Genomic DNA, 21401 nt, shown 5'->3' with positions numbered 1-21401 from the left:
GAGACGGATCAACATGCAATATGAGCAAAGGGGAGGAAAAGAGAAAAAGCAAGATAGCCAGAGAAGGAAGGGGCAAGAGATAGATAACAAATTAGGGTTAAAAATTGGAGAGAGAAAAAGGGATATAGCAAGACAGAAAAAGAGGGATAGGGAGGAGATGGAGTGAAAAATGGGATGGGAGAGAGAAATGTTAACATTGCAGCACCAAGAACAAATAAATCATGACAGTCTCCTCCATGAGTTGTCAGAGGAGCTATTACCACACTACAGTCAGGCAAGATGCATGGTCAGCCATCACACAGAACATAACACAGAGACCTCCTATATGACAAACCTGTACTGATTCTGGACTATCTTCTATATATGAGGCTTTCACATTTTCATTTCAGTTTCTATAACAATTCCGTACAACCACTAAATGAAGATTTTTACCAAAGCCATAAACCTGTCCAATATACTCTCCTCAACATTGAAACTGCATCACCAAGAAGAAAAAGTTGTGGAATTATGGAAATCACAGTATAGATAGACATGTTAATGATTTGCCAATGATGAAAAAATAGAAACTACATTTTAGAAACATTTAGACTTATTCAGTATGAGCACCATGCCCAGAAATACATGCACTTGTACGTCTTGGCATATTATCAAAGAGGTAATTAATGATTGAGACATTGCCTGCCACACTGAATGCACCCGGGAACGCAAATCACGATGATCCGCTACTGGCAGCTCCATTTAGCAATTGCCATCCAATGATGTCCCAGATGTGGTCAATGGGAGACAAGTCTGGAGATGGTGCAGGCCATGGTAGCACACAAAATGCTCACAGTAGCATAAGCAACATTGCATTGCCATGCTGAAAAAACTGCTCCTGGGACACTCTGCGGAAATAACCATACAACTGGATACACAATTGAAACATTGTAACACCGAACTGTTAGTGTACCTGGAATGAAGACTAAACGGTCAACTTACCGTGCATTATGTCACCCCACACCATAATCCTAGGAGTAAGACCATGTAAAGTTACTTCGTAGAGGGCTCTTCATGGTGTTGCCCAAGTATTCTGCAGCAATCATTGTACCCAAGACAAGCTGGTATCATTAAAAATGACAGAACCGTATTCCGGCCTCCACTGCGCAATTCGAACATCTGGTCTCCACTTGGAGACCATTTGGGTAACGCCTTAAAGAGGTCGTCATAAGTGAACATCACACCTTGTCTACTTCAAGGATTAAGGTACGTGGTGGTAAAATGTATGGTAGTCAGGTCCCTATTGTCTTCATTCCATGTAAACTAACAGCTTGAGTTACATTAATTTGGTCATGAAACCAGTAGTACCGCCATGTCTCTAAAGTATCCCAAGAGACATTTTTTCACACGCAAAGTCAAATAAGCAATGGCAATGCCATATATGCTACTGTGAGCAGACAACATGACCTACATGTGCAACTATGGCCTGCAGTGTTTCCAGACTTGTCTCCCATTGAACACATGTGGAACGTTAAAAGTCGGCAATTGCAAAGAGAGCTGCCAGCATCAGATATTGATGATCTGTGTGCTGAAGTGTCTTTAGAGTGGCAGAACAATAACCATATTGACAGCATGACAAGGCATATAAGTGCATCTTTTTCTATATGTGGTGCTCATACTGGATACTAACTAAAGTGAGATGTTTTGAAAATGTTGTCTTCATTTGTTCATCATTTGCATATCATTAACATGTCTTTCCATCCTGTGATTTCCATAATTCTGCAACTTTTCCTTCTTGGTGTTGCAATGTTGAGATGTTTATGTGTATTAAAGTGGTTGGCTACTTTCACACTAGATTTCAGAAATACCATGACCAGATGTCTCCACCCTCTCTTTTTGCCCAAGGGTATCATGGATACAGAATTTGTTACAACTTATCCACATGATCTTCACCCAGACTTGTGCAGATGCAGGAAATTTCACAGCCTGAATCGGGGTATGATCTGTGAACGGGACATAGCCACTGTGAAGGTCAGGTGGGTAAATCCTGCGACTGCCTTTAGAAGCAGCCGACACGTCTAGTCTATACACACATACCTTGTGGACGCTGTAGAGGCATCAGAGTCGTTCCTGACTTACAAATTCCATAATTCAGCATTTTATACATTTCACATCAGGTTACTTTATGTCTGAAATTTTATCAGAAAGTGGCCAACTCCATTAAATACTGATAAATATTTATGTTGCTGTCTTGTATCCCTACACAATAAAATGGTGCATATGATGAATTAATCATGTGTAATGTATCTTTGGGCTGACAGGTTAGTTATGTGACCCCAGGAATTCAGTTAGCAACAGGGTTATATGACATAGAATATGGGCAGACTCATATGACTGAGGTAGGGTTTCGCTGTCAGCGGTGGATTATCTACTGTGGGTGCATTGTCCAGAAGGAGCACAACACATCACAGCTTGTCTATTATTTTCTGTGCAGGAGCATCTTTCTACTGGTCATCCTGTCTACTCTGTAAGAGCATTTTTTATGAAAACTAAAAAGTAAATCATATTGATAAACTTCAATAGTTATATAAGTGAATACAAATGATTGTTCTATTAACAACAATAATAATCATTACTCCAATGTAGTTCTATTGCATAACCCCGTGAACCTGTTCTACAGATTGACAATGCATTGGGATCTAAATGCATTGGGTCACATGATGAACACCAGGTTTAGTTCTATTCAGTTATCATGAAATCAAATACTTTGTTGGGGTATGTCCACAAGCAGAAGAATATGTGAGGGACTTTTCAGTAGTAATCTATAAGAATATATAAGAAAATCTAAAAAGCCATAGCAGCAATGTGCAACAACACCGTACTTACCTCCCCTGGAGCTTCAGAGGTCCCCTTGCCTTGTACCCTCTCAGAGCAGCCAAGCAAGGTAGTCCTAGGTGACCACTGAAGCCTCTGTTAGGAGCGAAACATCACCCCAGGAGGTTAGATTACACAGAGGTCAGCAGGGTACCAGTTAAGGGAGCCTCGGAAGCCAGCAAGAATACACAGTGGGTATGGAAACTATTCAGACCCCTTTAAAATTTTCACTCTTTGTTTCATTGCATCCATTTGGTAAATTCAAAACAGTTCATTTTTTTCACATTAATGTGCACTCTGTACCCCATCTTAACTGAAACAAAACAGAAATGTAGAAATGTTTGCGAATTTAATAAAAAAGAAAAACTGAAATATCACATGGTCATAAGTATTCAGACCCTTTGCTCAGACACTCATATTTAAGTCACATGCTGCCTATTTCCTTGTGATCCTCCTTGAGATGGTTCTACTCCTTCATTGGAATCCAGCTTTGTTTAATTAAACTGATAGGACTTGATTTGGAAAGGCACACACCTGTCTATATAAGATCTCACAGTACATGTCAGACCAAATGAGACTCATGAGGTCAAAGGAACTGGCCAAGCAGCTCAGAGACAGAATTGTGGCAAGGCACAGATCTGTTCAAGCTTACAACAGGATTTCTGCAGTACTCAAGGTTCCTAAAAACACAGTGACCTCCATAATCCTTAAATGGAAGAAGTCTTTCTAGACCTGGCCGTCCAGCCAAACTGAGCAATAGTGGGAGAAGAGCCTTGGTGAGAGAGGTAAAAAAAAACCCAGAGATCACTGTGGCTGAGCTCCAGAGAGGCAGTAGGGAGATGGGAGAAAGTTCCACAATGTCAACTATCAGTGCAGCCCTCCACCAGTTGGGCCTTTATGGCAGAGTGGACCAACGGAAGCCTCTCCTCAATGCAAGACATACGAAAGCCCGCATAGAGTTTGCTAAAAAAAAAACACATGAAGGACTCCAAGACTATGAGAAATGAGATTCTCTTGTCTGATGAGATGAAGATAGACCTTTTTGGTGATAATTCTAAGCGGTATGTGTGGAGAAAACCAGGCACTGCTCATCACCTGCCCAATACAATCCCAAAAGTGAAACATGGTGGTGGCAGCATCATGCTATAGGGGTGTTTTTCAGCTGCAGGGACAGGATGACTGATTTTAATTGAAGGAAGCATGAATGCGGCCAAGTACAGAAATATCCTGGATGCAAACCTCTTCCAGAGTGCTCTGGACCTCAGACTTGGCTGAAGGTTCACATTCCAACAAGACAATGACCGTAAGCACAGAGCTAAAATAACAAAGGAGTGGCTTCAGAACAACGCTGTGACCATTCTTGACTGGCCAAGCCAGAGCCCTGACCTAAACCCATCTGAGCATCTCTGGAGAAACCTGAAAATGGCTGTCCAACAACGTTCAGCATCCAACTCGACGGAACTGGAGAGGATCTGCAAGGAAGAATGGCAGAGGATCCCCAAATCCAGGTGTGAAAAACTTGTTGCATCATTCCCAAGAAAAATCATGGCTGTACTGGCTCAAAAGGCTGCTTCTACTCAGTACTGTGCTTAGGGTCTGAATACTCATCACCATGTGATATTTCAGATTTTCTTTTTTAATAAATTTACAAAAATTGCTACATTTCTGTTTTTTTTCAGTCAAGATGGGGTGCAGAGAGTACATTAACGAGGAAAAAAAATGAAATTTTTTGAATTTACCAAATGGCTGCAATGAAACAAGGAGTGAAAATTTTAAAGGTGAATGAATGCTTTCCGTGCCCACTGTAACTGTGCAGTTTATTAATAACCTTAACAGACAACTTGATTCTGAATTTATAGGATTGTCTAAGAATTAAAAAAAACTAATAAAAAAAAGGCTTTCTTTCAGAAACAGCTGTTCACCTGTTCATGGGTTGTCTCTGATATTGTAGCTCAGCTTCATCTTCACTAAAGTGAACAAAACTAACCTGCAATACCTCAAACAACCTGAGGACAGGTGTGCGCACTGTTCTTGGGCTGTGGAGTTGGAACTGGAAATGGTTGTTGGTGGAGTGTATAGGAAAGTACTGACTCCAACTTTAAAAAAATAAATAATTTTCCGTTACTAATATTGGTTAATTCAGAAGTTTAGAAATGTTAATTTATATTTTATGTTCTATCACGCTAAGGTCCCTAAATAAAGTGATGCAATAATGTTACCATGTTACTACAGTAAATTTGTTATTACTAATTACTGGCAATTTAAGAAGGAGTCGTAACTAGAGTTGGAGTGGGAAAAGGTAAAAATGTTGCAATCTGTTTATTGTTAAGGGTCCCAGCCAACAAATTATTAGTTTTTAACTTTTTTTTTCAAATTTCGTTTAAATTTCTATGAGTAATATTTTATTATCCTTATACTATTGCTTTGATTAGGACTCGTTCTAAGTGTCGATAGGCTTTTAGCAGCAACCACTGCCGTCTCATGCTGCACATCAGAAGGGGCTCTGAAGAGCGGTGACGTCAGTAACGATAGCGGTCAACAGAGTCGCAGGGTCATGCTGCCCTCTGTGCCGCTGGGACTCACGTAGGGCACCGAGAGCTGGGAGTGGCTGCTGCTAAAAGCCTGTGGAGACTCAGAACGAGTCTCCATAGGTTTTTAACAACGGAAAAAGGGGATATCGTACGAAGCGCTGGACTATGTCAGACCTTCGTGGAACCAATATTTTCTAATAAATTAGTGAACAAAATACAATGTCTTGTTTTTTTTCTCTCTTATGTTTTTCAGGTTTTCATTTGTGGACTATGTCGGACCTGCATGTTTCATTTTTTTTTTTTTTTATAAATTGGTGAACCAAGGAAAGTGTCGTTGAGTGTTTATTCAAATGAAGTATTTTTTTTTTTTTTAATCACTGCATTAGTAATGGGGTGTCTGATAGATTTTTGACAAATCACAGCTGACATCAAACCCAAGCCACATTACCCAGATTGCCACTGCACCAGGGCAACTGGGAAGAGCGAAGGAGAAGAGCCAGAACTGGCACATCCAATGTGATGAACCACTTCTGGGGTGGCTGCGGCCTGGCATTTTAAGGCTCGGAAGGGTTCAAAAACCATGGACCTTTCCGGACTGATAATATAAGCCCCAGTTCAGTTGTCTGCTTTACCTTTGCTAGTTTCATAAAATAGGGGCCCCCCCCAAGTAATTTTTTTCATTCATTTATAAGGTTAAACAAGCCTAAAAAGCTCAACAATAAACTACACATTAAAGGCACTAAAGGTTACAAGTTTATAATGTGTAGGAGCTTGCAAAATTATATATCTATAAAATATCTATCTATTGGATATCTATCCATCCATGTATTGGATATCTATATACAGGTGCTTCTCAAAAAATTAGAATATCATCAAAAGGTTAATTTATTTCAGTTCTTCAATACAAAAGTGAAACTCATATATTAAATAGGGTCATTACAAACATAGTGATGTATTTCAAGTGTTTATTTCTGTTTGTGTTGATGATTATGGCTTACAGCCAATGAAAACACAAAAGTCATTATCTCAGTAAATTAGAGTACTTTATAACACCAGCTTAAAAAATTTTAAAATTTGAAATGTTGGTCTATTGAAATGCTTGTTCAGTAAGTGCACTCAATACTTGGTCAGGGCTCCTTTTGCATCAATGCAGCGTGGCATGGAGGCAATCAGCCTATCAGCCTATAGCACTGCTGAGGTGTTATGGAAGCCCAGGTTGCTTTGATAGCAGCCTTCAGCTCATCTGCATTGTTAGGTCTGGTGTCTCATCTTCCTCTTGAAATACCCCATAGATTTTCTATGGAGCTAAGGTCAGACGAGTTTGCTGGCCAATCAAGCACAGTGATACTGTTGTTTTAAAACCAGGTATTGGTACTTTTGGCAGTGTGGACAGGTGCCAAGTCCTGCTGGAGAATGAAATCTCCATCTCCAAAAACCTTGTCGGCAGAGGGAAGCATGAAGTGCTCTAAAATTTCATGGGTAGACGGCTGCGCTGACTTTGGTCTTGATAAAACACAGTGGACCTACACCAGCAGATGAAATGGCTCCCCAAGCCATCACTGATTGGGAAACTTCACACTAGACCTCAAGCAGCTTGGATTGTGGCCTCTCCACTCTTAGTCCAGACTCTGGGACCTTGATTTCCAAGTAAAATGCAAAATTTACTTTCATCTGAAAACAACACCTTGGACCACTGAACAACAGTCCAGTTCTTTTTCTCCTTGCCCCAAGTAAGATGCTTCTAGCGTTGTCTACTGGTCAGGAGTGGCTTGACACAAGGAATGTGACACTTGTAGCCCATGTACTGGATACGTCTGTGTGTGGTGGCTCTTGAAGCAATGACTCCAGCAGCAGTCCATTCCTTGTTAATCTCCTCCAAATTTTTGAATGGCCTTTTCTTAACAATCCTTTCAAGGCTGCGGTTATCCCAGTTGCTTGTGCACCTTTTTCTACCACACTTTTTCCTTCCACTCAACTTTCCATTAATATGCTTGGATAGGGAACTCTGGGAACAGCCAGCTTCTTTAGCAATGACCTTTTGTGGATTACCCTCCTTGTGGAGTGTATCTATGATGGCCTTCTGGACATCTGTCAAGTCAGTAGTCTTCCCCATGATTGTGGAGCCTACTGAAATGGACTAAGGGACTTTTTTAAATGCTTATGAAGCCTTTGCAGGTGTTTTTTGTTAATTATTCCAATATACTGAGATAATGACTTTTGGGTTTTCACTGGCTGTAAGCCATAATCAGCAACATTAACAGAAATAAACACTTGAAATAAATCACTCTGTTTGTAATGTATGAGTTTCACTTTTTGTATTGAAGAACTGAAACAAATTGATGATTTTTGATGATATTATAATTTTGTGAGAAGCACCTGTAACTATCCATCCATCTAATTTTGACGGTTCGAGATGTGAACTTCCTGTACTTGGCTGATGAAATTTTGGGTTTCCCTTGAGATGCAAATGTATGGTCCGTGTGCCGTTCGTTATTTTTCTCACACCCATTGACTTGCAGTGATGAGTCCTGTCCAATATATGTGGCAACTCGCAGCATGTCGTGAAAACTCTCAGATGAGCACTGACTCATTTAATAATATTGGTCAGAGTGCAATGCGATTTTTTTCTCACCTGGCACTAGTCCGATTTATACGCTAATGTGAGCAAGCCCTAATGTTTCATTCAGACGTTAGTCATTTTTCTCATATGCAGACACCAGTCTGAGTTTAATCACTGTTCTTTAACAAGGATTTGTTTATCTCCCTATATAATAATTTTCTTCATCTTACAAGGCTTTGCAAGTTAATTTCTTTTAAACAACCTTTACCATTACAATTTGACGAAACTAACCAATAAAATAGGTGTATCTTTTACATAATATACGTGATATGGCTGTGGTACTACACTTTTTTGGGGTATGGAGATTGTTATCCAATTTCCCATAGATATAGGAAATGTCAACTACCTTTTGCTGCAGTTAGTGAGACGATCTATTGATCCTGACTGTGACCCGAGTAGTATAAAGACTACCCCATGTGGTGGCATGTACCCTCCATGATATTAGAAGCACCATAGCCATATCAGGAATATGTTCCAAATTATTTATGCTGCTGGCTTCTTCTTAGGAGATTGCAACATTAAAAATACTTTAACCCCTTCATGACCAGGGGATTTTTCGTTTTCCTGTGTTCGTTTTTCGCTCCCCTCCTTCCCAGAGCCATAACTTTTTTATTTTTCCGTCAATTTGGCCATGTGAGGGCTTATTTTTTGCGGGACGAGTTGTACTTTTGAACGACATCATTGGTTTTAGCATGTCGTGTACTAGAAAATGGGAAAAAAATTCCAAGTGCGGTGAAATTGCAAAAAAAGTGCAATCCCACATTGGTTTTTTGTTTGGCTTTTTTGCTAGGTTCACTAAATGCTAAAACTGACCTGACATTATGATTCTCCAGGTCAGTACGAGTTCATAGACACCTAACATGACTAGGTTATTTTTTATCTAAGTGGTGAAAAAAAATTCCAAACTTTGCTAAAAAAAAAAAAAAAAAAAAAATTGCGCCATTTTCCGATACTCGTAGCGTCTCCATTTTTCATGATCTGGGGTCGGTTGAGGGCTTATTTTTTGCGTGCCGAGATGACGTTTTTAATGATAGCATTTTGGTGCAGATACGTTCTTTTGATTGCCCGTTATTGCATTTTAATGCAATGTCGCGGCGACCAAAAAAACGTAATTCTGGCGTTTCGAATTTTTTTCCCGCTATGCTGTTTAGCGATCAGGTTAATACTTTTTTTTAATTGATAGATCGAGCGATTCTGAGCGCGGCGATACCAAATATGCGTAGATTTGATATTTTTTTTATTGATTTATTTTGATTGGGGCGAAAGGCGGGTGATTTAAACTTTTATGTTTTTTTTATTTTTTTCACATTTTTTCTTAACTTTTGCCATGCTTCAATAGCCTCCATGGGAGGCTAGAAGCTGGCACAGCACGATCGGCTCTGCTACATAGCAGCGATCTGCTGATCGCTGCTATGTAGCAGAAATGGAGGTGTGCTGTGAGCGCCGACCACAGGGTGGCGCTCACAGCCACCGCTCATCAGTAACCATAGAGGTCTCTGGGACCTCTATGGCTACAATATACAAGCATCGCCGACCCCCGATCATGTGACGGGGGTCGGCGATGACGTCATTTCCGGCCGCCCGGCCGGAAGCGGTAGTTAAATGCCGCTGTCTGCGTTTGACAGCGGCATTTAACTAGTTAATAGGTGCGGGCAGATCGCGATTCTGCCCGCACCTATTGCGGGCACATGTCAGCTGTTCAAAACAGCTGACATGTCCCGGCTTTGATGCGGGCTCACCGCGGAGCCCTGCATCAAAGCAGGGGAGCCGGCATCGGACGGTATAGTACGTCCGATGCCGGTAAGGGGTTAAGCTGACATTTACATATAAGTACTCCTAACACTTAGTACTACTAATCTACTAGAGTTGCTGCGAATCGATTTGCAGGCCCAAATCAAGCGGCCACAACAGTTGGCCACATCTGTGGCTACCAGACGGGAGCCCTACGAATCGCCTCTTGACAGCCTTCCTGGCTCCTCTTTTCATTAGCTGGCCTGTCGTGACATTATCCTTGAAGCATTTTGCGTATGTGACGTCACAGAAGGCCGACTAATAAAAAAAAAAGAGTTGGAAACAAGCAGGTATGAGGCGATTCGTAGAGCTCCCGTCAGATTACCGATGTGCCGCTGGACTGGGTCCTACGAATCAAGTTGTACCATCTTTAATGTCTATCAAATACTAAACATCCAAATCATTAAAACGGGGTCCTAAAGCCTTGACATGTGCTTTTCTAGTGAAAGTCAAAGGCAACAATAACAATAGCGAAGAGTAATAACAAGAGCAGTAGAATTTTCAAGACTTTGTTTCCTGCTCTCTTTCTTTATGGATGGTTTCAGTCACCCATTTGTTGCTGTGTTTGTAAGCCAAGAGAAAAGGGTTAGTATTAGCATGACCAGGATGATGACCTGCTAACATTTATCGGCAAGCGCTGGCTCAGATTGACACTGCACCCTGTGAGTGGTCTAAGGAAATGAAAGTGATGGATGATGCCAAGTTATTTCTAGTGTCGCTGTAATGTGCTTCCAATAAAAGGGTAACAGGAGTTCTCATAAGATATTGCTTGTGCTGCAGATACATGCACTATGTCTGAGCGGACAGGAGGAAATCTGCTTTTTAGGTGATATGTCTGTCTACTTAGTGCAGAATATTCTTTATATGTGTGTAACACAATTTATCATAAGGTATTATTTTATGACATCAATTTCTACCACTACTCTCTGAAAATGCTAAATAATCTAAGTACGGTAAAAGCTCAGGTAGACAGTACTTTTTGTCTTTCTCTGTCGGGACCTTCAGGTGGATTGTCGGGAGATATTAGATATTTCTCTTCAATTAAGAACAAAGAAGACCTGGATGTCCCAACTTTTTACCTGATTATGCTCATAAATGTATTTTCTGCCTACTTCTGTTTGTTCGAAGACAGATCCATCACAGGTGTGTTGGTTCTGGATAGCTTTGGAAGCTCTGTTGCCAGCTGTGCCAGTGGTCAGTGGATGTCCATATTTCTAGTTTCTCATTATGTTCTTGTTTTGTATATATCATTATCCAAAAAGGTAGGGAGCAGTGTGCAAACAATTACTATAGGAAAGCTCATTAACATTTACAAGGAATCTGTCAACACAATTTGACATAAAAAATTATTTATATGTTCTTCTAGCTCTTTGAAAGTCAAGTCCTGCAATTCCTTTACATGGCAGTCTGTTCCTCTGTTACTGAGAAATCAGCATCTGAACTGATATGCCAATGAGGCTGTAGACCTGAAGCCTGTGTCACTCCAGCTCTAATCCTCCTCCTGCCTGACGACTCCTTTGCCTAGTCACACAGCATACAGACTGCCAGTCAAGCAGGAGGAGGCAGCGCTGGGCGGGAAACAGAGCTGAAGTGACAGAGGCTTCCGATCTACTATAGCTTTCAGACTCATTTGCATATCAATTCAAACGTTGATTAATGGAGGAAAGGACTGGCCATGTAAAGGTATTGCTGGACTTATCATTGAAAGAGCAACATGTGCATATAAATTGGCTTTCGGGGGGTGGGGGTGAAATTCTGCTGATAGATTCCCTTTAAAGTATATCTCCCACTAAAGAAAATCAGTCTCTTCAAATAGCTGAAGGGATGAGGTAAAGGATAGATAAAAATAATCTGCAGTTGTGCTTCCCACCTTCTATTTCTATGCATTATAGATTATTTGAGGACTGGGAATTTCTGAAAACTTGCCTGCAGGCTAAGAAAGCAGCACTATTGGATGCAAGTCGGTGACAAGCATCACACTTTCCCCTAACAGGATTTAATACAAAGTATCATATAGTCAGATGTACTGTCTGAATAACGCAAAAATATGATACATGCTCAATCACAAACGATTGGCATGACTTTAGGAGGAGGAATTAGCTTCCATTACTATGCTTGTTGTTATGACTATATAATAGAGTCTGGTTCTATAGTTCAAACCATACTATATATTATAATATATATCAATATATGTGTGTGTGTCTATATAGGATCCTGCTCTGCTCGCTGTGACACAGTAAGAGCCTCTACCACAATCCACACCCAGAGAAATGTCTAATCTGTGTCAGCTGACCAACATTGTTAGTCTCTAATGAATGACAGCAAATTAAACACTTTTCTGCATTTTAATTATAGAATAGTAAAGAATTCCCCTAAATCACTGAATGCACTTGGAGCTAATTTACTAGACTGAACCACACTAAAACTATCTGCTTGGTAAACCTGATATACCGTAGGTCTTGGCTGACAGTCTTCATTGCAGCTTTAGGCTAGTGCATCACCAACCAATACTTCCATTAATAGAGTTTACTGGTCTGCGAGTAAAAATATCATGGTTGGTCCTTCTTGACCTGTAATAAGCACTCAAACATCAGCATACCATCTGGTGCAACATTTAGTAGCCCCAAATGTCACAGATTGACTTCATATATACAGTCAAGAGAAAAACGATGTACACCCTGTGTGAATTCTACTACTTTACATATCAGGACATATTAAAAAATGTTTTCCTTAAAAAGTCTTAAAATTAGGTTAACACAACCTCAGAAGAACAACATGTGAAAAACTGCAGCGTGTCATTATTCATCTAATGAAAAGTAGTGAAAAAGGAAGAAGCAGTGTGTGAAAAAGTAAGTACACCCTTACAGCTATTAACTCTAATGTACTGCTAATCAAGTGCCCTGAATTAATCGTTTATCAGCAAGTGTGTTAATACAATGACAAAGAAGAAGCAATTGTTGCTGCCCAGCAATAAAGGAAGGATTATAAGGACATTTCCACACAATTTGGAGTCCACCATTCTAAAATGAGAAAGATTATTCACATGTGGAAGAGCAGACATCCCACAAATCCATCCAGAGGTCAGAATATTCAGAACTTGCAAGACACCCAAGAACTACAACTCAGACCCTAAAGGCCTCAGTTGAAATGTTATATGTTCAAGTTCATGACAATACAATTAGAAAAAGAATAAACAGGTAAGACTTGGTTGGAAGGGATGTTAGGGGTAAGCCTCTTCTTTCTAAATAGCATAAGGCAGCACAATAACATTTTCAAAATTTCATCTTAACAAACCACAATGACTTTGCAACAATGTTCTTTGAAAAAAGAGACCAAAATGGAAATGTTTAACTTACGCCACATTTGGAGAAAACCAAACTCCGTGTATTGGCACAAATACGTCATATCAAATGTCAAGCATGGCGGTGAAGCTATGATAATTTGGACTTGTTTTGCAGAAACAGGACATAGGTACCTTTCACTCACTGAGTTGACCTTCAACTCCTCTGTGTATGAAAATGCTCCAGTGTCAGGCTTAACCAAAACTGGAATATGCAACAGGACAATGATCCCAAGCACACCAACAAATCTACTACAGAGGGCCTGAAATATTAAAGAATCAAGTTGTTGCAATGGACCAGTCAAAATCCAGACTTCAACCCAATTGAAATGTTGTATTTACCTAAAGCGCTGCGGAATATGTTGGCGCTATATAAATAAAGATTATTATTATTATTATCGGTAATTGTAAGATCATCTAAAGACCAGAGTTTTTATTATGTCCTGATATACAAGCATAGAATTCAAAGTCCGCGTACTTATTTTTTTCTCATCACTATAAAGGCCTGTAACAAAAAAAATATTAAAGTTGGAAGCCCTTTAAAACATTTGTGCTGAGGCCTAGCGATTTTAGCTATGCCTCTGCTTGTCACTATTTCTATTGGCAGTATAAACACTGCTAACCACTGGGACGCCAACTCTCTGGAAAATAGGAATCCACTAATGCGTTCATCCTATCCAGCTGAGAAGAGGTGAACACAAATGTGCTTGGGTCTCCTTTTTTTTGAATGCAAGAAGGAGTCTGAATAGATGTGCTGTAAAGTCTCACAGATTTTATACAGAGTACCAAAGCACATGCAAGATGCTGCTCAATTCAAAATCACATAGTTAGTGAGGGCTGGGGAAATGGGAACTCCAACTGTGGTGACCAGTGAGGATCTGGTTATCAGACCTCCATGGGATAGGTGAGAGATGTCTTAGGTTGAAATATTTCTTTAGAGGTTCTTCAGGAATAGAAAAAAGATGCATAACTAAAGGAAATATTATAAATAAATACTTTTTAGTAATGTTTAGTCTAGGGAGATAATCACTATAGAATTAAAATGGCCACACCTTTGTTAGAAACTTGTCTTCGAATGTTAATAGGACAGGTGCCAGTGAGCATGTGTGGCAGACAGCACCACTGCAATGACCTGGAGATAACCCATACCATGCATAGTCATTCAGAAAGACAGGGTGGACAGCAGTATGAGCAGCATCTTCTTACATCTGATATCTCTAGCATTAGATCAGAACGGGCAGGGTGGCCAGCAGTGAGAAGTCTCTTCTTACATCAGCACCACTTATTAAATCAGAAAGGCACGGTAGCAGTGTATGCAGCCTCTTCTTATGTCAGCATGCCTGGTATCATCAGACAGACATGGTGGACAGCAGTGTGAGCAGCCTATTCGTACCTCAGCACTCCTGGCATCTTTAGTGTTACTTGAGCTTATCCACAGGGATCACATCTACCTTACACATGAAGGGAGGGTGGGGTGGAGCTTTTTACTGCACATGCTCAATGGCTTCTATCCTAACATTCTAGAACAAGTTTATTTCAGCGTAACAAGGCAGTAGCCATTTTAATTCTATAGTGATTATCTCTCTATATCTAGACTAAACAATTGTCATTTTCTAATTAAAAATATTTAGGCATTTACTTATAATTACATATCCTTTAGTTATTCATTTTTTCAATTCCCATTGAACCCTTTTAAGAAATGGGGGCCACATGCAGACCCAAGCAACTTGTTGACATAGAATGAAGATCAAGAGGTTGAATAGTGATCTCCACCAAATTATTTTCTCAGGACCTCCAAATCGAACCTTGGACATACAAAATATAGCATTAGCCCAATGTTATATTTAATCCATTTTTGTATGTGAATGTTAATTTCATAAATCCAGATGCATAAGATATGGAGGACATTTGTTATAGAGTTCCTGGGTGCTGACCTGATTCCCCAACAATGAGGCTTCTACTTAATAATATAACACATACCATAATGACAAGAACTGACTTCCTATAAAAATGAAAAAAAAAAACACTCCTGTGCTTGGCCAACATTAGAGATGAGAACTGTTTGAGCAAAGTTCCCTGTGATTGGGTCAATTGCTTAGTATCGATCAATGGTACCATGAAACTCTGCTAGCACTACAATAGGTCTGTTGGCCTGCCCACCATATCCAAGGCTAATTGTGTACAGTAGGTACATAGAACTAAAAAGTGACATGACCCAGTTAAAAACTACATGATGATTACACACATTACTTTGATATAAGCAAGTTTACTCAATATGGCAATGTGGTGCCAACCTACACACAATCTTGGGATACATCTCTTTGTGTATGTAGGTCAGGCCCACTGTTCTGGTTGCTCTAGTAGCCAGGGCTGTGGAGCTGGAAAATCAAGGTTCTGACTCCGAATGCATTATTTTTTCACACTCTGAACCAGGCTATGAATCCTTCATAAATGGCCATTAGTAATAACATTTATTTCACTAAAATGGTAACATCGTATCATCATTTTTAAATAGGGCCTTAGATTGAAATATTAACATTTCAATAAATGTCAAAATTCCTATGAAAATAAAAGGGATTTCACAAGTTTAAAGGGAATCTGTCACACCAAAATCGAGGGTGAGGTAAGCCCACCGGCATCAGGGGCTTATCTACAGCATTCTGTAATGCTGTAGATAAGCCCCCGATGTATCCTAAAGGTACCGTCACACTCAGCGACGCTGCAGCGATATAGACAACGAGCCGACCTAAACTAGATCGCTGGAGCGTCGCTGTTTAGGTCGCTGTAGAGACGTCAAACACAGCAACTCCAGAACGATGCAGGAGCGATCCAGTGACCTAACAGCGACTCACTTATCGTTCTCGCTGGTTGTTAGCTCCATGTCAAACAGCCGAAGTGTACCGATCCGACACACATCTAGGCTCGTTGCTGGCGTCGTTGCTTTTGACGATACACGCCGACCTGGCGACGAAATAAAGTTCTGGACTTCTAGCTCCGACCAGTGATGGCACAGCGGGATCCAGATCGCTGCTGCGTGTCAAACACAAAGAGATCGCTATCCAGATCGCTGCAATGTCACGGATTGTTGTCGTTCTCTTTGCAAAGTTGCTGAGTGTGACGGTACCTTAACCCCTTAAGCCCCGAGGGTGGTTTGCACGTTAATTACCGGGCCAATTTTTACAATTCTGACCACTGTCCCTTTATGAGGTTATAACTCTGGAACGCTTCAACGGATCTTGGCGATTCTGACACTGTTTTCTCGTGACGTATTGTACTTCATGTTAGTGGTAAAATTTATTCGATATAACTTGCGTTTATTTGTGAAAAAATGGAAATTTGGCGAAAATTTTGAAAATTTTGCAATTTTCCAACTTTGAATTTTTATACCCTTAAATCACAGAGATATGTCATGCAAAATACTTAATAAGTAACATTTCCCACATGTCTACTTTACATCAGCACAATTTTGGAACCAAAAAAATTTTTTGTTAGGGAGTTATAAGGGTTAAAAGTTGACCAGCAATTTCTCATTTTTGCAACACCATTTTTTTTTTAGGGACCACATCTCATTTGAAGTCATTTTGAGGGGTCTATATGATAGAAAATACCCAAGTGTGACACCATTCTAAAAACTGCACCCCTCAAGGTGCTCAAAACCACATTCAAGAAGTTTATTAACCCTTCAGGTGTTTTACAGGAATTTTTGGAATGTTTAAATAAATATGAACATTTAACTTTTTTTCACACAAAATTTATTTCAGCTCCAATTTGTTTTATTTTACCAAGGGTAACAGGAGAAAATGGACCCCAAAAGTTATTGTACAATTTGTCCTGAGTACGTTGATACCCCATATGTGGGGATAAACCACTGTTTGGGCGCATGGCAGAGCTCGGAAGGAAAGGAGCGCCATTTGACTTTTCAATGCAAAATTGACTGGAATTGAGATGGGACGCCATGTTGCGTTTGGAGAGCCACTAATGTGCCTAAACATTGAAACTCCCCACAAGTGACACCATTTTGGAAAGTAGACCCCTTAAGGAACTTATCTAGATGTGTGGTGAGCACTTTGACCCACCAAGTGCTTCATAGAAGTTTATAATGCAGAGCCGTAAAAATAAAAAATCCTATTTTTTCACAAAAATGATCTTTTTGCCCCCAATTTTTTATTTTCCCAAGGGTAAGAGAAGAAATTAAACCATAAAAGTTGTTGTGCAATTTGTCCTGAGTACGCTGATACCCCATATGTGGGTGTAAACCATTGTTTGGGCGCATGGCAGAGCTCGGAAGGGAAGGAGCGCCATTTGACTTTTCAATGCAAAATTGACTGGAATTGAGATGGGACGCCATGTTGCGTTTGGAGAGCCCCTAATGTGCCTAAACATTGAAACCCCCCACAAGTGACACCATTTTGGAAAGTAGTCCCCTTAAGGAACTTATCTAGATGTGTGGTGAGCACTTTGACCCACCAAGTGCTTCATAGAAGTTTATAATGCAGAGCCGTAAAAATAAAAAATCCTATTTTTTCACAAAAATGATCTTTTTGCCCCCAATTTATTATTTTCCCAAGGGTAAGAAAAGAAATTAGACCACAAAAGTTGTTGTGCAATTTGTCCTGAGTAGGCTGATACCTCATATGTGGGTGTAAACCATTGTTTGGGCGCATGGCAGAGCTCAGAAGGAAAGGAGCGCCATTTGACTTTTCAATGCAAAATTGACTGAAATTGAGATGGGACGCCATGTTGCGTTTGGAGAGCCCCTGATGTGCCTAAACATTGAAACCACCCAAAAGTGACACCATTTTGGAAAGTAGACCCCCTAAGGAACTTATCTAGATGTGTTTTGAGAGCTTTGAGCCCCCAAGTGTTTCACTACAGTTTATAACGCAGAGCCGTGAAAATAAAAATTCTTTTTTTTTTTTCACAAAAATGATTTTTTAGCCCCCAGTTATGTATTTTCACAAGGGTAACAGGATAAATTGGACCCCAAAAGTTGTTGTCCAATTTGTCCTGTGTACGCTGATACCCCATATGTGGGGGGGAAGCACTGTTTGGGCGCATGGCAGAGCTCGGAAGGGAAGGAGCGCCATTTGGAATACAGACTTAGATGGATTGGTCTGCAGGCGTCACGTTGCATTTGCAGAGCCCCTGATGTACCCAAACAGTAGAAACCCCCAAGTGACCCCATATTGGAAACTAGACCCCCCAAGGAACTTATCTAGATGTGTTGTGAGAACTTTGAACCCCCAAGTGTTTCACTACAGTTTATAACGCAGAGCCGTGAAAATAAAAATTCTTTTTTTTTTTCACAAAAATGATTTTTTTGCCCCCAGTTATGTATTTTCACAAGGGTAACAGGATAAATTGGACCCCAAAAGTTGTTGTACAATTTGTCCTGAGTACGCTGATACCCCATATGTGGGGGGGAAGCACTGTTTGGGCGCATGGCAGAGCTCGGAAGGGGAGGAGCGCCATTTGGAATACAGACTTAGATGGATTGGTCTGCAGGCGTCACGTTGCATTTGCAGAGCCCCTGATGTACCCAAACAGTACAAACAGCCCACAAGTGACCCCATATTGGAAACTAGACCTCCCAAGGAACCTATCTAGATGTGTTGTGAGAACTTTGAACCCCCAAGTGTTTCACTGCAGTTTACAATGCAGAGCCGCGAAAATAAAAAAAATCTTATTTTTCCCACAAAAATGATTTTTAGCCCCCCACATTTTTATTTTCCCAAGGGTAACAAGAGAACTTGGACCCCAAAAGTTGTTGTCCAATTTGTCCTGAGTACGCTGATACCCCATATGTTGGGGTAAACCCCTGTTTGGGCGCACCGGAGAGCTCGGAAGGAGCACTGTTTTACTTTTTCAATGCAGAATTGGCTGGAATTGAGATCGGACGCCATGTCGAGTTTGGAGAGCCCCTGATGTGCCTGAACAGTGGAAACTCCCCAATTCTACCTGAAACCCTAACCGTAACACACTCCTAACCCTAATCCCAACGGTAACCCTAACCACACCCCTAACCCTGACACACCCCTAATTCTAATCCCAACCCTAATCCCAACCGTAAATATAATCCAAACCCTAACCCTAACTTTAGCCCCAACCCTAACCCTAACTTTAGCCCCAACCCTAACCCTAACTTTAGCCCCAACCCTAACACTAACTTTAGCTCCAACCCTAACCCCAACCCTAACCCCAACCCTAGCCCTAACCCTAACCCTAGCCCCAACCCTAGCCCTGATGGGAAAATGGAAATAAATAAAAAATTTTAATTTTATTATTTTTCCCTAACTAGGGGGGTGATGAAGGGGGGTTTGATTTACTTTTATAGCGTTTTTTATATCAGATTTTTATGATTGGCAGCCGTCACACACTAAAATACGCTTTTTTTTATAGCAAAAAAGTTTTTGCGTCTCCACATTTTGAGACCTATAATTTTTCCATATTTTGGTCCACAGAGTCATGTGAGGTCTTGTTTTTTGCGGGACGAGTTGACGTTTTTATTGGTAACATTTTTGGACATGTGACAGTTTTTGATCACTTTTTATTCCGATTTTTGTGAGGCAGAATGACCAAATACCAGCTATTCATGAATTTCTTTTGGGGGAGGCGTTTATACCGTTCCGCGTTTGGTAAAGTGGATAAACCAGTTTTATTCGTCAGGTCAGTACGATTACAGCGATACCTCATTTATATCATTTTTTTTATGTTTTGGCGCTTTTATACGATAAAAGCTATTTTATAGAAAAAATAATTATTTTGGCATCGCTTTATTCTCAGGACTATAACTTTTTTATTTTTTTGCTTATTATGCTTTGTGGCGGCTCGTTTTTTTGCGGGACAAGATGACGTTTTCAGCGGTATCATGGTTATTTATATCCGTCTTTTTGATCGCGTGTTATTCCACTTTTTGTTCGGCGGTATGATAATAAAGCGTTGTTTTTTGGCTCGTTTTTTTTTTTTTTTTCTTACGGTGTTCACTGAAGGGGTTAACTAGTGGGACAGTTTTATAGGTTGGGTCGTTACGGACGCGGCGATACTAAATATGTGTACATTTATTGTTTTTTTGCTTTTTTTTTAGATAAAGAAATGTATTTATGGGAATAATATTTTTTTATTTATTTAGTAAGGTCACCTGGACGGGATAGTACGTCATATGGGATTAAGGGGTTAAAAGATGAGAAAAAGAGGTTAGATTATACTCACCCAGGGGCGGTCCCGCTGCTGGTCTGGCGCCTCCTATCTTCATCAGATGATGTCCTTTTCTGGTCTTCACGCCGCGGGTCTGGCGCAGGCGTTCTTTGTCTGCCCTGTTGAGGGCAGAGCAAAGTACTGCAGTGAGCAGGCGCCGAGCCTCTCTGACCTTTCCAGACGCCTTCGCACTGCAGTACTTTGCTCTGCCCTCAACAGGACAGAAACTACGCCTGTAACGGAGCCGCAGCTTGAAGACAAGAAGAGGATGTCATCTGATGAAGATAGGAGGCGCCGGACCCGGACCAGCAGCGGGACCGCGCCCCAGGTGACTATAATCTAACCTCTTTTTCTCATCAGGATACATCGGGGGCTTATCTACAGCATTACAGAATGCTGTAGATAATAAGCCCCTGATGCCGGTGGGCTTACCTCACCCTCGATTTTGGGGGTGACAGATTCCCTTTAAAAGTTATTTACCATCCATAGGATAGGTAATAACTTCCCTATTGCTGGGGGTCTGATCGTTGGGACTCCCACCAACCCCGAGAACAGAGGCTCCAAATAGCAGCATGTGAACGGAGCGGTGGTCGATCATGTGCACTGATGCTCCAATCATTCTTATGGGAATGCCAAAAACCAGATCTACATTGAACTCTGCTATCTCTGGTGTCCCATTAAAAATGAATGGAACAGCATGATTGATCCCCACTCCATTCGCACAGGGTTCCCCTCGCTTTCTGATTGGTGAGGGTCCCAGTAGTCAGACCCACAGCTATCAGCATAACTTTCAAACTTGAGACTACTCCTATAATATGTTAATTTATTTTTTAAGTTGGAGTTGGTACATTTCTACCAACTCGAAATCCACCCCAAACTAACTCTGATTCCACAAGTCCAACCATATATTATGACCTGGTGATAATAATGATGGGTAACATTGCTTAAACATGGAGCCAGTCACTCAGACGTTTCACCCCATATTTCTAAAGAAGCATAATACAAGTTATATTAGGCATACGTAATAACATTTTTTAAAGAACACATTGTTGGATGGGATCTGGTGAGCACGAAG

At 40.6% G+C, this 21401-nt stretch overlaps 1 protein-coding gene across 4 annotated transcripts in view; it reads right to left on the bottom strand.

Moving 5' to 3' along the window:
* SHANK3 (SH3 and multiple ankyrin repeat domains 3) overlaps positions 1-21401 on the bottom strand; it is a 614328-nt gene that overhangs the window by 9981 nt on the left and 582946 nt on the right. The gene's annotated exons all lie outside the window — the stretch shown is intronic.

The sequence above is a fragment of the Ranitomeya imitator genome, chromosome 4, assembly GCF_032444005.1.
Source record: "Ranitomeya imitator isolate aRanImi1 chromosome 4, aRanImi1.pri, whole genome shotgun sequence".
Lineage (NCBI taxonomy): Eukaryota > Metazoa > Chordata > Amphibia > Anura > Dendrobatidae > Ranitomeya > Ranitomeya imitator.
The sequence above is the reverse complement of the archived record's forward strand: the minus strand, read 5'-3'. Positions and strand labels throughout refer to the sequence as shown.